The sequence below is a fragment of the Chiloscyllium punctatum genome, chromosome 16 (assembly GCF_047496795.1).
Source record: "Chiloscyllium punctatum isolate Juve2018m chromosome 16, sChiPun1.3, whole genome shotgun sequence".
Lineage (NCBI taxonomy): Eukaryota > Metazoa > Chordata > Chondrichthyes > Orectolobiformes > Hemiscylliidae > Chiloscyllium > Chiloscyllium punctatum.
In genome coordinates, this window is record NC_092754.1 from 82,676,079 (window position 1) to 82,688,183 (window position 12,105).

The 12,105-nt window shown below is 44.8% G+C and overlaps 1 non-coding gene across 1 annotated transcript; it reads left to right on the forward strand.

The window, feature by feature from the left end:
- Nucleotides 1-6,641: 6,641 nt before the first annotated feature.
- Nucleotides 6,642-6,723, forward strand: trnas-gcu (transfer RNA serine (anticodon GCU)). The gene has a single exon. It is a non-coding gene; the product is annotated as a tRNA-Ser (tRNA).
- Nucleotides 6,724-12,105: the final 5,382 nt, after the last annotated feature.

Genomic DNA, 12,105 nt, shown 5'->3' on the forward strand with positions numbered 1-12,105 from the left:
GGACAGGTCTCCTTGGAGAGCAGAAGGCCAAAAGCTGGCCTTGTTAAAACATTCCAAGACATGAGTGGGTTAGACAGAGGGAATAAGGAAGGGGGAATGCTCCCTACGTCTGAAAGGATCGTGAACGATTCAGCAGAGTTTTATAGACATTAGTAAAAGAAGAAAAATGTACATGAGGAGAAATGTTTTCACACAGGGCGTGGCTAGGGTCTGACATTGATAAAGACGCAGTTTCAATCGAATTGTTGAAAAACTAATTCAATGTTCATATTGAATGTAAAAAATATGTAGAGTTACAGGGAGAAGGCAAGAGAATGATACGAAAAGATACATTTATCTCTGTAGAGAGCCAGCACAGCTAAGGTGTTTTGTTACACGTTTTTTATTCTGACTGGAATCACAGTTCGACCAACAGGATGGAGGGAGTTAAACAACAATGATATTGGCAAAGCCGGGACACATGACACAAAAGAATGTTATCCAGCACGTACATGTCACAGGGCGGATGGCGCTGTCACAAAGTCCTGCAGGATATCCTGCGGATCAGACACAGGAAATTTCAGTAATCGAAACGAATCAGCGGCTATGAAGGGTAGCCATAGAACCGGAAGCATTTGCTTCAGAACTCAATGACTAAAGAAGCTTAGGCTCGAGTTCCCCCACTGCAGTTTCTGTGGCTGCGGCGTATTCAAATAAAAAGCAGAACCGGGAGTTTGCTTTGTGGGGACAGGCGTCAGTGTCCATCTTGTCATGATCGTTTTTGCCTCCCACACGGTAAATCGCGGGCTCAAGCTGCTTTCGGTTCCAGGCAAGTTGAGGCATAAACAAAATGGGTAGGACTCCTACAGAGTTAACTGTGGTGTGGGAGAGGGCAGATTTTCTCAAAGTGTCTGTGCTGTCATGGCAGTGCTCGACTCCCGCACGGAAAACCGCAAACAGCTCTACTGTTGCTTTATGTTCCAGGCAGGTTAAGTATTTACTGGAACCGAAAGGAGACGTTATTTCATTGATGTTGCGAAACAAAGTTCTGTCGGAGCCGTTCCGCTGCAGGGAAAGTCGTCCCAGCTTATTCCACCTCGCCCTACGGTCTAAACATTGACGACATCTTGTCTATATTTTGTGATCAATTTCACGTGTTCTTTTTTTACGTTTTCAAGATGTTAATTACGCTGGACAGCAACAAGCTATTGGAAACAGAAAGGTGAAACGTAGAATTGCTTCAACTTTCAGTGCTGGATGGCACTGAGCTGCAGTACAGCGGCGTCGGCTGGTTTCTGTAGTGGTCATCGCGTTCGCCTAACACGCGAAAAGTCCCCAGTTTGAAACTGGACAGAAACTTCTTTGCTCTTCCACTTCAGCCTTTCACATGTACAAGAACGGGGCTTCCTTTCCCATCTGCAAACCTGCCTTCGAATTTGCTTGAACGAATCTGCTCTCGTAGTAAAATATAAGGCAACTCCATTTAATTACTGTGCAAAGCGTTATAAAGTTTTTCTCCAACCTGGTTCTGATCAAATGCCATTCTGTTTGAGAGTATAGTTGCCGCGTTCTGATCCTTCCGTGAAAAGCAGTACCGCATTTGCATTCCTTGCGTAGGCGGCCCGGTTCAAAGGCAGGGAAGAAGCTGATGCGCTGGTGTCACAGCGCACCCCGAATTCCTGAACTTGTCTGTCTGTCAAACGTACCCCAAAGTCGACTCTGAAAGGCCTCGTTTGGAAGCTGTCTGTCGTTATTCAACGCGCGAGAGTTGGCACCAGAGGTCCTCAATCATGTTTTGGAGCAGTTCGCACGTTAATGGCTCATTCAATCAGCAACAGCAATGAAAACAACATACACTCTGAGAGGAACCTCCGGACCTGTGCTGTCATAGCGTCGCTAGTATTAAGGTGCGCCCCGAGATCTAAGCCATGTTGGAACTGAAACGGAGGAATCGACAGAGAGGCTACAGAATGACATCGCATCCATTTGGTTTTCTTTAATCACTGACGAGCAGGAAAATGTAAACGGGGAGGGCGAGTGTGGAAGCGTCGCAATTGCAGCTCTGGTGAAGCTCCTTCTTTGTGATTCACTCCGCAAACAGAGACGTGAAGGTGACTCAGGCGTGAGAGCTCTTCACATCGAGAACAAAAAGCAATCAAGGGCAGTTAGCACCTCTTCCGGAGTGGCGGTGGGGTGAGGTAATTACCTTTTGAGTTCTGTGACTATGTTCAGAAAGTGCCTTTTAGATTGAGGTGAACAGAGACTCCATTTCTAATAAGCACCATGGAAGTTAGCAAAATTTATTGAGTCGCTTCTCGTCGATTCCCGCACAGGTTGGTACCAGACTCAGTTGGTATCCATGTGGCTCATGTCCAGGAGTGAACATCTCTGCAGCAAATTGCACGGTTAAGGTAAAAGGCACGGAAAGTGGCATCTCGAACTGGCTCCGAGGTCAGAGCTTACTCACGATGTGATCTGTCGTTCTCGGAATGTAATGCGACCTCCGGTTTTAGGGTAGAGAACTTTCATTGGTACCCTTATTCTGCAAAACAGACACAGTGACTGAAACGATGCTGCACGGTATGATTTGGAACACGGCCTGCTCAGCTTTGTGCATTTTCCTTGTAGTCCGGTGTGTTTCGTGTTCCGTGTAAACGTGAAAGTCCTCCTGTTTGGTGAAATCATTTAGCAAAACAAGAATCGAAATTGCAGTAACGTCAAGCAGCTCATGGTTATTTGACCAAATCATAAGCGAACATATATTGTCACGCACTCACAGATACATTTGTAACTGAAAAGAGTCTGAGAAGATAGACTCAGCTTACCATTGATTTTTGTCTGGATTGATGAGCTATCATTATCTGCTGGCAAATTGACATTGTAGCCGGGCACATCCCAGCAGATGTGTGAGTCGGAGAGGGATCATGGAACCCTTTTCATGTGACTTTGCATCTGTTTTTTTGCAAAGGCACAATTGGAAATGCAAGAAAACGGGCAGTGCGCCGGGCTGGTAGTGTGGCCAGATGGTAGTGTGGCCGAGTGGTCTAAGTCGCTGGATCCAAGTTCCAGCCTTGAAAGAAACGCGGGTTCGAATCCTGCCACTGCCATTTCTGCTGTTTAACTCCAATGCTGCAGCTTGTTAAAATGCTGTTTCGGTCCCCACTGTGTTGATGTTGAAAACAAAAGTAAAATGGGTTTGCTTGCCGGGGAATTAATGCTTTTGCACCATTACACAAAAGATGCAGTATATTGACACCCAACGCTGCTTGCACAGATATTGACCCCTGGAAACAGCACTGTACACTCTCCTCGAGTCTGGAAAATAATTTGCTGCATTCCCAGTCTTACGCCTCTTTTCATTTCATTGGCTGCTGTTCTTCACTGAATCCGATTCAGCAGATCTTGTCACTGAGTCATTTCTTTGTATGTGTTCAGATCATGTAAGTAAAATATCACAGTCCATAACCCAGAAGTCAGACCATACTCAGGGAACCGTACTCTGCTCTTGAACATTTCATGAACACCAGGGAGAAATATCGATGCTCTTCAAAATTTACTCACCTGTTTTTCAGAAGCAAGATAAAAAGTTCCAGGTTTCTGCTTTTGTTGTCACACGGACCAAGATTGTAAATGCTGGAACCAGTTGAGAATGTCCGCTCTCCCACATCCATTTTCTCCCTAGGAAGTGTTAACTTGATGGTCTGAATTGGATTCTTCTAAAAAGAAGATTATTTTTATCCATTGATTTCTGTTTGATGGGCCCACTAGGCTCCCTCTGGGCCTCTGTATATCGCTCTGACGACAGCAGTTTCCCGCAATCTTCAGATTTTTGTAGCAAGTACCTTCGAGGATGACATCAAAAGATGTTCGCTATGACTGTGTGATACTCTACCAATGGAAACAGCTCTATCAATGGAGGCAGCTCAGTCCGCTGGAATGGGATAATTTCTGCAGTGTGTCCTGCGGATCAGATACAGTGCACTTTATCATTCAGATCATACAGAGTGAGAGCGCTCGAAAAGGGCAATTGGACACTCGTACCTGTGTCTGCTCGGGAGTTACAAAATATGGGTTAATGCGGAAGCACTGCGGATTTGATTAGTTTCAAGTGTTTACGTGAGGCAGGAAGCAGAAAAAGACAGACTGTGAAGCGATTGGGATCTGAATACAGGAGCAGAAAATAGGTTGCACAGCACAGACGAGAGCTTTGAAGTATTGAATTCTGATTGATGGTCCGATCATGCTTTCACTAGGCCACGCTGATGCAGAAGATAATATGTCAACGTCTCTTGGAATTGAGATGTCATAGGCAAATATCACCGTTACACTGCTGTAAATTCCTTTTTCCAATGTGACGACAGTCTGTGTGTAAAATAGCTTAAATATTTAATCCTTTCACATCAACAATTCCATTCCATCTCATTGTGTTGTATTGTCTTCTTCCCACGTTACCTGTTATTGTGCCTGAAGTGAAGTTGATTTGCTCCTTCTGCGTGTCTTTTACAGTCTAAGTGATATGATGCATTTGTACTGATCCACCTTCTGACAGAATTTTCCATTTCACTTCAGCCCGCCCTAACTTCGGTATCTGATACCATTCCCATTGTCTGGGTGTTTAGCGCTCGTCTCAGATCCAGCCTACCCTCACCCAAAATAAATGCAAAACTCAATCACACTGAGATCACTGCAATCAGGGGCATCTTCACTCCGAGGTCATTGATTACTCCTGGGAGAAAGTTAGGACTGCAGATGCTGGAGATTTGAGTTGGGAGTGTGGTGCTGGAAATGCACAGCAGTTCAGTCAGCATCCGAGGAGCAGGAGAATCCACGTTTCAGTATAGCCCTTCAACAGGAATAAGGCTTATGAGTCGGGACTGAGAGATAAATGGTAGGGGTGCAGAGTTGGGCAGAGATAGTTGGGAAAGCGGTAATTGGATGAAGGTGAGGGAGAAGATGATAGTTCAGAGGGAACAGTGATGGAATGGGTCCAGAGGTCGGTGACAAGTTTGAGGCTTGGGACTTGGGGCAAGGGAAATGAGGAAATTGTTCAAATCCACACTTACCCAGTGAAGTGACGGAGTCCCAAGGCGGAATATACGGCGTTCGTCCTCCAGGTATTGGGTGGTTATTGTTTGGCGCTGAAGGAGGCCCAGGAGCTGCACGTCTTTGACGGAGTGGGAGGGGGAATTGAAGTGTTCAGTCACGGGATGGTGAAGTTGGTGGGTGTGGTGTCCCAAAGATGTTCTCTGAAATGATCTGCAAGAAGGTGTCCTGTCTCTCTGATGTAGAGGAGTCCACATTCGGTTCAACGGATGCAATAGATGACCTTGGATGTTGTACAAGTGAATTTCTAACGGATGTGGAAGGATACCTTGGGCCTTAGACGGAGATGAATGGAGTGATGTGGGCGCTGCTTTTACCCTTCCTGCGGTGGCAGGGAAAGCTGCCAGTAGTGGGGTGTGGGTTTATTGAGGGTTGTAGACCTGACGAGGGGCTCGTGGAGGGAATGGTCTTTTCAGAATGCTGATAAGGGTATTTAGGTAAATATATACCTGATAGTGGGGTCTGTATGGAGATTGCAGAAGTGCTTGAGTCTGATGTGGTTCATGCTGAGTTTGGTGGGGTGAAAGTTGAGGACCATGGGGTTCTGTCCTTGTTGCGGGAGGGATGGGATTTAAGGGCGGTTGTGAGTGAAGTGGAGGAGATGCACTGGAGATCAAGGTCAACCACGTGGGAAGGAGACCAACTGGGACTTTCTGAGGTAGAGTTGGTCATCCTGGGAAAAGATGTAGTGGAGGCGGAGGAATTGGGAATAAGGGATGGTGTTTTTACACGAGGTGGCGGAGGGGGTGTAATAATGGTAGCTGTGGGAGTCGGTAGGCTTGTAGTATATCTCTGTCATTAATCATTCGCTGGAGACGGTGATGCACAGGTCCAAGAAGTTGAAGGAAGTTGCCAAGGAGATCCAGGTGAATTTGACGTTGGGGTGAAAGGTGTTGGTAACGTTGGTGAACAGTTCAACGTCCTTGTGGGAGCAGGAAGTGAGGCCAATGGATTCATCAATATAGCGGAGTTACAAGTGGAGAGACGTGCCAGTGTAACTGCGAAAGACGGACAATTCCACATATCTGACAAACAGGCAGGCATAGCTCGGTCACATGCAGGTGCCCATGGCTACCATTTTGGTTTGGAGGAAGTGGGAGGATTGGACAGAACAGTTGTTGAGCGTGAGGACCAGTTTAGCCAGGAGGATGAGGGTGTCGCTGGAAGTGTACTAGTTGGGATGGGGTGAGATGAAGAAACAGAGGGCTTGGAGACTTTCGTCATGGCAGATGGATGTGCAGAGGGACGGGATGTCTAAGGTGAAGATGACGCGTTGTGGACCAGGGAAATAAAAGTCTTGGAGGAGATGAAGTGCTTCGGTGGTGCCACAAACGTAGGTGAGGATTTCCTGGACTGGGGAGACAGGAAGGTGTTGAGGTAGGAAGAGATGAGTTGGCTCGGACAGGCGCAGGTTGAGACAGCAGGTCATAGGAAGCAGGTAGAATCGGGCAATGCGAGGTTCATGGACAATGAGGTTGGAGGCTGTGAATGAGAGATTCTCCAGAGATGATGAGGTTGTGATGGTCTAGAGATTAGGTTACATGCCCGCATGCATGTTTGACGAGGTGGCCGAGAGGTTAAGGCGATGGACTGCTAATCCATTGTGCTCTGCACGCGTGGGTTCGAGTCCCACTCTCGTCGCTCTTTTTGGATTATCACAGCTGTCTTATTGAAATTGGAACTCCAATGGTTTGTTTATATGCATCGACGGTATTATAAAACCTCAAACAATAATTTGAGCCTGTTGGCTAACTGCATTGAAATGTAGATTGAAATGGGACAACGAAAAGGAACGCGATTTTCTTTCCCAAGTCAAGTTGCTGTGACCTTTTATCGTATGAAAGAGATCCAGGAAAACCAAATAACGAGAGATGCGATGTGCATCTTTAATGCAATGGTCCTTAATGAGTGTTTTGTCATATGAAATCTGGAGCAGGTTGGGTAGAAGTGATTCATCTTGGTGCGAAGAGCGCAGAGAGACACCACAAAATAATAGAGATATTTCAAAAGGTGCAGGGGTGGGTGTAGCGACACAAAAAAACTGGCTGTGAATGCTCAGGAGAGAATTGCCGATGTGGGTACCGTGCATTGGCACGGACAGACTTACACATTGGTCTCGCCCTTTCCCCCTTGTTCTCGCCATTGATGAAGGCTGAACATAAGACACAGATAAGCACAAAATGTGGGAAGCAAGCTCCCTCTCGTTATGCACACACTGGAATGCATCACATTGAACTATAAAAAACTGGAGAAGTCAGCATGTTAACTGCAGCAAGTGAACGTAAACTGTGGATCAATAACCACAGATTAATGCAACATAAACATGAAAAATGATTTAAAGTGTCTTTAAACGCATGTCATTAACAGACATTTCGTTCTAATACCCGACATGCCTTTCATGGGAAATCATGTCTCACAAACTTGATTGAGTTTTTTGAAGAAGTAACAAAGAAGGTTGCTGAGGGAAGAGCAGTAGATGTGATCTATATGGACTTCATGGAGGACTGATTAGGAAGGTTAGATCTCATGGAATAAAGGGAGAACCAATCATTTAGAAACAGAACTGGCTCAAAGGTAGACGACTGAGGGTGGCAGTGGAGGGTTGTTTTTCAGACTGGAGGCCTGTGACCAGTGGAGTGCCACAAGGAATGGTGCTAGGTCCTCGACTTTTTGTCATTTACATAAATGATTTGGATATCAGCATAAGAGGTACAGTTATTAAGATTAGAGATTACACCAGAATTGGAGGTGTAGTGGACAATGAAGAACATGAACTCAGATTGCACCAGGATCTGGACCAGATGGGCCAATGGGTTAAGAAGTGACAGAAGGAGTTTAATTCGGATAAATGCAAGGTGCTGCATTTTGGGAAAGCAAATCATAGCAGGACTTATACAAATAATGATAAGGGGAGTGTTGCTGAAGAAAGAGACCTTGGAGTGCAGGTTCATAGCTCCTTGAAAGTGGAGTCGCAAGTAGATAGGACAGTGAAGAAGGCGTTTTGTATGCTTTCCTTTATTGTTCGAAGTATTGAGTACAGGAGTTGGGAGGTCATGCTACGGCTGTACAGGACATTGGTTAGGCCACTGTTGGAATACTGCGTGCAATTCTGGTCTCCTGCCTCTTGGAAAGATGCTGTAAAACTTGAAAGGGTTCAGAAAGGATTTCCAAGGATGTTGAAAGGGTTGGAGGATTTGAGCGTTAGGGAGATTCTGAACAGGCTGGAGCTGTTTCCTCTGGAGCATTGGAGGCTGAGGGCTGACCTTATAGATGTTTTCGAAATTATGAGGGGCATGGATACGATAAATGGACAAAGTCTTTTCCCTGGGATCAGGGAGTCCAGAACTATAGGGCATAGGTTTAGTTTGAGAGGGGAAAGATATAAAAGAGACCTAAGGGATAACGTTTTCACACAGAGCGTGGTACGTGTATGGAATGAGCTGCCAGAGGATGTGGTGGAGGTTGGTACAACTGCAACATTTTAGAGGCATTTGGATTGGAATATAAAGAGGATGTGTCTGGAGGGATATGGACCGGGTGCTGGCGGTTTGGACGAGATTGGGTTGGGATATCTGGTCGGCGTGGCAGGTTGGACTGAAGGGTCTGTTTCGATGCTGTACATTTCTATGACCATATTTCAAGGTGGATGACAACAATACCAATTTTGTTTTGAAATTGAGATCTATTTCATCATTTTACACAGCGACCAAGTACAATTTAAATAATACAAATAACGTTCGCTCACACGGAATAAAACTGTGATTTTATTACAAACATTGTCCTTTTTAAGGAGCAGTAAATCAACATGAAAAATAAGATGTAATTTTTATTGAACATAGGTCAGTTAACACCATTATCTTAATTCGCATTGACTGCAATATGCACATGGTAAATAAGGTTAAAGATAGAAAGTATTTTGGAAATAATGATTCGGTGGTGACGAAAAATAAGATTAGGTTCTCATGATGCGGATATTCCACCAATGGCTCCAGTGGTGGAAATGGTCACTGGGCAGTATTTCTATGGTGGTATAGAGGTGTGTGAGCTGCCAGTTTTGGGAGATCACACCTCATCTGGAGCAGCCTCTGTTGACATGGACCAGGCAGCATTGTAACATCAGACTTGGAGGTCCAACCACACCTGGAGCAGCTTTTATTAACATGGAGCGGCAGGGAGCATTGGGACATCAGACTCCGAGATCCAACCTCATTTGGAGTAGCATCTGTTGACATGGACCAGGGAGCTTTGTGGGATCATTCTGAGAGCTCCACCCTCATCTGGAGCAGTTTTTCATGACGTTGAGCAGCAGGTAACATTGGGACATCAGAGTGGGAGCTCCAATCTCACTTGCAGCAGCTTCTATTGACATGGACCAGCAAGGAGCAATGGAATGTCAGGTTGGTAGCTGCAACCTCACTTGGAGCAGCTTGTATTTACATGGAAGAGGAGGGAGTATTGAGACATTAGGCTGGGGGAAACAATATTCAATTAATTTAATCTGAAGTAAAATAAGTTTCAACACCTCAGATGTTAATTGATTTATGAAGAATCTGTCGCTGGAAAAATAAAATTCTTTAGATATTGATGACAAGTCCTGCAAATATTCAACTCAGGAAAACGCATTACTACAGAGAGAAATGCAAGTGATGTTTCAGGTCTTTGACTTTTTCTTTCCTGGTCGACTCTACACTGGATTACATGACCAAAAGGACTTTTTCACTCATTTCATGTTATTTAGTTTCCTGCAAATACGGACAGGTCATTGACGTAGTCTAAAGCTGAAAACTATGGGAAATGCGATGTTGTGATTAGGCTGGAGTTTACCTCGAATTATGGTGGAAACACAGCAAAATAAGTTGTAATTTCCTCGATCATCAGTGACCTCATTGATTGGCTGATCAGATTGTGAATGGTAGTTTTATTTGAGGACCATTTGAAGTGAATCAATGATGGTGATTACTGTGTTTTTTATTCACCTTGGGAATGTTACCGTTATTGCTCATGTCCTCGTTCACACCACAGCTCTGCAGAGTGTAAAATCACAGCTGTGTATCTGGCCAGTGTTACAACCATTCGTATCGCTGGCTACGGATCAGATGGTTGTAAGTTCGAAATTTACTTGGCGCATGTGCATTGTGGAGATTCACAACACATCCAAGCTAATTTTCTTGGTGACACTGAGGTGGATAAAGTTTTTGGAATTTTCATCTCTACGAACGAAAATTCTTTCACTGTCTTCGATCAGTTAAACATTACCTAGAACAATCACAGTTACAAATCACACAGCACCAGGTTGCATCGAACAGGCATATTTGGAAGCAACATCTTCTTCATCAGGTGGTTGACAACTGTTGGACTCTAATCTGTCTTTGCATGATTTTCAGATTTGTCCAACACAGTCCAACACCAACACTTCCAAGTCATGGGTACCATCGACACTACTAACGATCAGTTAAAGTCCAGATGATCTTCCAAAAGATCACGCATATTGACACACACACCAAGCTTCTGCAGAAAAACACCCACCTGATGAAGGAGCGGCTCTCTGGAAGCTAGTGCTTCCAAATTAACCAGCTGGACTATGTCCAGAGATCGTGTAATTTTTAACTTTGTCTACCCAACTCAAACACTGGCACTTCCATATCATAGAGAACATCAGTCATGTCCCAGCGCTGTCAGAGAAGGAATCCTGAAATAGCAGCACACATTGCACATAAGTACGTTTCATTTTCAGAAACCAACCCACTCAATCGCTGCAGCTCCTGTGTATGAAAAGCACAGAAAAGAAATAGCTGAGATTCAGTTTTGACAATATTTTGAAACTCTTTGGGAAGTGGAATCAGAGGAGAATGAAGGATGAACTGTCCGACTGTGCAGCGAGAAGGAACGCACTTTTCACTTCTTTCAAGGCGAGGGTATTGACTGATCTAAGGCATTTAGCATATTCCTGGTAGACCTGCTCTCTCTGCGAGAGGAACAAGAAGTCCTGATATCCTGAACAGTAATGAAACCCAGGCCACTCAGTGAAAGCGCCGAATACCAATCACTAGATCACCAGGGATAAGGGCAGAAACAGTTGCACGGTTTCTTCATAACACAGGTTTTGGAATTATGTCACTGTAGATACGTTTTCCCTCAAAAATGAATGAATTATCGAGTGTTTACAGCATAGAAATGGGTCCCATCATCTCCCTTCCCAGCACCGGGTCTGTACCCTTGTAAACTCTGAAGTTTCACGTGTTCATCTCAATGCTAATTACCCTGGAACGTTTTAATCTTGTAAGGCACAATAAATGGGATTGAGGTTTGAGATGGGAAAAATGTGTTCACACCCAGTAGGGGAACTGAACGCCATTTTTACGCACAGACTGCAGCACGCAGACACATTTCCCCAAGAGTGAAACAGGCCTCGGGAGAAAACAAGCACAAAGTAAGATGTCACCCTCTTGACTGATATTATCCCATTTCAGACTTCAACACCAGTGTCTGGTTACAGCAAAGAAAGGAAGCATTCAGCCCGTCACGTCCCAGTGTTCCTTGCCCATTGTTTCCCCATTACTCTGTAGTTTATACTGCCTCACTTCGTTCTTGCTGCAAAACTGGATCATTGCTCACGCCCGCTATTTCCTGTCCTGCTGAACGGTTTTCCTCAATTTCTTGGACAGAAAAACAGGAATGGATTATTTCAAACACTTTTCTAGTTTACAAGGCCAGTGTTATCACCACTGAGCCAGCACATTGCCAGTTCAGAGGTAAGGTCTCATACATTAGAAACTTCAATGCAACAGATGATTGGTTAGCTCCAGTGTTGTAAGCCAAACAACAAGACTGGAATGGAGCCGAGGGCATCATGCACAGAAGGATGGGAGAATAGAATGATGAATCTCATGGTGTCCAGGGTGGTGTTAACAGAAATCTTCCCTGGTAGTATAGGTGATGAGGATTCAATGCTTTCATTGTCATGGCTTGTTAAATGTTAACGTTTACAGTAATCAACATGAAATACTGCATGAACGTTCGAAG